Source organism: Triticum urartu, chromosome 7 (genome assembly GCF_003073215.2).
Source record: "Triticum urartu cultivar G1812 chromosome 7, Tu2.1, whole genome shotgun sequence".
NCBI classification, from domain to species: Eukaryota; Viridiplantae; Streptophyta; class Magnoliopsida; order Poales; family Poaceae; genus Triticum; species Triticum urartu.
The window spans coordinates 42,018,205-42,022,280 of record NC_053028.1 but is presented as its reverse complement, the minus strand read 5'-3'; positions in this window follow the sequence as shown (position 1 = coordinate 42,022,280).

Here is a 4,076-nt window from a genome sequence, read left to right as displayed (position 1 = left end):
ACCCAATTTTATTTTTTGTTTTTTGTTTTTGGTTCTGTTTAGGAATAAATAATCCATCTAGATTCTGTTTGGATGTGGTTTTATCTTTTAATTAGTGTTTGTGCCAAGTTAAACCTATTAGATCTTCTTGGAAGATAGTTATTTGATCTTGCTGTAATTTCTGGAATCTTTGCGCTCAGTGCCCGAATTGTTAAAAATCACCAGAACGTGGTAAAATAGTGATTCCAATTGCTGCTGATCAACAAACAAATTTCCCAGGTCGTCTAATTTTGGTAGAATTTTTTGGGTTCCAGAAGTTTGCGTTAGTAACAGATTACTACAGACTGTTCTGTTTTTGACAGATTCTGTTTTGCGTGTGTTGTTTGCTTATTTTGATGAATCTATGGCTAGTAAAATAGTTTATAAACCATAGAGAAGTTGGAATACAGTAGGTTTAACACCAATACAAATAAAGAACAAGTTCACTACAGTAACTTAAAGTAGTCTTTTGTTTTCTTTCTCTAACGGAGCTCACGAGATTTCTATTGAGTTTTGTGTTGTGAAGTTTTCAAGTTTTGGGTGAATTCTTTTGATGGATTATGGAACAAGTGATGGAAATATGCCCTAGAGGCAATAATAAAGTTATTATTTATTTCCTTATAATCATGATAAATGTTTATTATTCATGCTAGAATTGTATTAACCGGAAACATAATACATGTGTGAATACATAGATAAACAAAGTGTCACTAGTATGCCTCTACTTGACTAGCTCGTTAATCAAAGAGCTACAGCTAGTCAAGGTAGCAGTAGCGGTTTCTGCAGAAGACCGCTATAGCTGCCCGTAATAGTAGTAGCGCGTTTCGTGTAAACGCGCTACTGCTACGTCCACTTAACCCAAAATTGTCCCTCTCCCTACTTCATCCCGCCTCTTTTCCCCCAAATCCCCACTCTCTTCCCCGGCCCCGTCGCACCGCCGCGCCCTCCCCCGACCCCGGCGCGCTCGCCCCCGACCCCGTCGCGCCCGACCCCGGCGCGCTCGCCCCCGACCCCGGCGCGCCCGACCCAGGGGCGCTCGCCCCCGGCGCCGGCGCTCGCCCCCGACCCCGGCGCGCTCGCCCCCGACCCGTCGGCCCTCGCCTCCCTCCTCTGCTTCCTCCCCTCCCAACCTCGGCCGTCGTCGGGCCTGCCTCCTCGCCCCTGCACCCTCTGTAAACCACCCCCCCCCCTCTCTCTCTCTGCTAGCTAGGGTTAATTTATTTAGGTTTTAGTTATGTTAATTAGGTTATCTATTTAGTTATGAATTTAGATAGGTTTCAAAATTAGCTGAATTTATATGCAAATTTGAACTGGACATGTGATATGTGGATATGTCATGTTTTGGACATGTCATGTTTTGGTAAATGATCCGAGTGGCCTATGTTACGCCGGAATGTTGATTCATTTCTGTTCCGTTGAATTTCAGGCGCTCGATATGTCCATTTTTTAGCAAAGGTCATGCCGAAATTTCCCGTGAATAAAGGCATGATTTGTGCTACATAGTTGGCATATCGAGTGCTGGCACATAGATTTCTTTTTTATCTCATTTCTCATTTATTCATACTTTTAGAAATAAATGAGGACACTTAATCATAGGAAACATGTCGAACAACGAAGAAACTGGGCCTTCTGACCAAGATGCAGACGAGATGGATTATGAGGGTGAACAAGACTACCTCGACTTTTTAACTGCTAAGCAAGGTTTGCAGGTCCGCCTCGATGATAGTACTGACACCGACACCGACGGCACTGGCACTGATGGCGGCGCCGAGACCGGTGGGGAAGGTACCGGCGGGGAAGATACCGGCGCCGATGCCGGTACCGAAAAGAGGAAACATAAGAAGCAGAGGATATGAAAACCTAACAAACTAGGGATTGGATGACTTGTGATCACAAGGATGGCACCTGGCAAGTTTGAGCCGTTAGAGCCGGAAGAACCTCGCAAGTGCTATGGGAACCAAGTAGGACGCATCCTACGGGAATGCGCGAGCATCAACGGCGATGACTTAAGGAGTAAAGAACATTTGACGCAGTTGCTCCTAACGAAGTTGCACAAGAGATTCAAGTTCCCCGACCGGGATGATAACATAGAACAACCGTGGGATGATCCGAAGATGAAAAAGATTAACAATCACGCCATGGGCATGTTCAGTAATGATTTGGCCTCCTGGAAATCAAGGGTGAAACGAGCTATTAAGGCTGAGGAACCCCCGTCCAAGATTCTGGAGGAAAATCCGACACTTACGGAAGAGGAGTTCGAAAAGTTCAAGGACACTTGCGCTACCGAGGACGCCAAGGCTAAGGCTGCGAAATTCAAGAGGCTTCAGCAAAGGAACACGGGGAAGCATCGCCTCGGAAGCCGTGGCTACCTCGGTAAAAGGCCCATATGGGATAAGGAGGACGCGGAACATGAAGCCGCGGGTCTCCCAGACCCCTTCACGAAGTTCACCAACCCATTGGAGCATGACTTCATCAGGGCCCGCTACAAGTGGGACAAGGAGAAAAAGGTTTTTTACATGGACAAGATCACGAGGAAATTGATTAGACTACTGGAGAAGCAACACCAGCTTGCAGCCGAAAGCCCTACTTCTCCGATGAGGCCCAAGTGGGACACCCCTCTCAACCGGGCCTTGAACGAACTTAAGGGACTCCCTTTGGGCCAGCGGCCGCAATATGGTCGTGTGCACGGCGCTGGAGACGGCGCCACGTGGAAGGTGTTTTACAACGAGGGCCCAGAGGCCAAGAAGCAGAAAAAGAAGTTTAGTCAGGCGGACATCGATGCGAAGGTGAAGCTTGCGGTCGAGAAAAAAGCAGCTGAGGACGCGAAAAAAGCAGCCGAGGACAAATATGAGTTGTTACAGCAGGCAGTCAATGCAGCTATAACTGCCTGCAGAAATGATTTTGCTACTAACTTGGTTCCAGTTATCATCAACTAGACGAAGGAAAATCCAGACAAGACGGTACATGATTTCCAGTTGCCCAGTTTCAACGGGAGCAACTCCATGAACAACAACATCGTCGCACCATCACTTGCCCACGCAACTGGGCCTCCTCTCGCAGCTGCTCCCGCTCATAGCAGCCCGTCTTCAGTCTCTGGCGCGCTCGGTGGGCCTTAGTCTTTGGCTGAGCTCGACGCCATCACGGTAATTACATGTCGCACCACCATATATATATATAATATTCCATTTTTGTTGCCTTTTAGATGTTTTACGCCACAGACATATGTGTTTGCAGGCGAAAGAAACCCCGTGCACCATACTCTACTTGATCAAAGGCCAGAAGGTGGACGTGGGAAAGGGGATGATAAGGGACCCCTTGCAACCCACGTTCCACAACCAGCCGATCCCTGCTGGGCACTTCAGGGTTAGCTTGTCCAGCGTGAAATAGGGGCATGAGGATTTGCCTCCTCCAGTACAACATGTGGGAGCGGACGACCAGACCCCGCTGCGGATTGGAAGCTGCAAGGGTTGGGTGCTTCTATGGCCGAAGAATCTTATTCGTCTGGAGCCGGCCGAGAGCACACCAATAACCACACATCAACAAGCATGTGCGGAGACCACCACCCCGCCTACGCAATTACCAGCTCCTGTAGTGCCGGGTGAGAGCGGCGGACGACATGATGAAGGGGGTGCAATAGTGCTGGCTGATGTAATTTGTCCTGTAGAACAGAAAATGGATGATGAGACGGAGGTCGACCCTATGGATTTCCTCAATACAAACGCGTATGCCTGTGACATAGAATTGATGAGTCAACCATATGACGAATCGGGCTATCAGCTTGCTAATGAGGATATGGATGATATGCCCGGGCAGGAAGGTCATAGCAGGGATTGCAAAAAGTCTCTCTTCATGAAATCCTCACAAGACACGCCTGAAGATGCCGCCTCAACACAGGCTCAACTATCCCGGCGCGAGGGTCGTACAGTACTTAGCCCGGGAACACTGGGGCAGGGGTTAAGGAACGGTCTAGAAGGTGTGCCCAAGAAAAAGGAGAGAAAGAGATCGGGGAAGATAGCTGCCTCCAAACAAGCCAGAGCACATAGTAGCCAGACGATGCA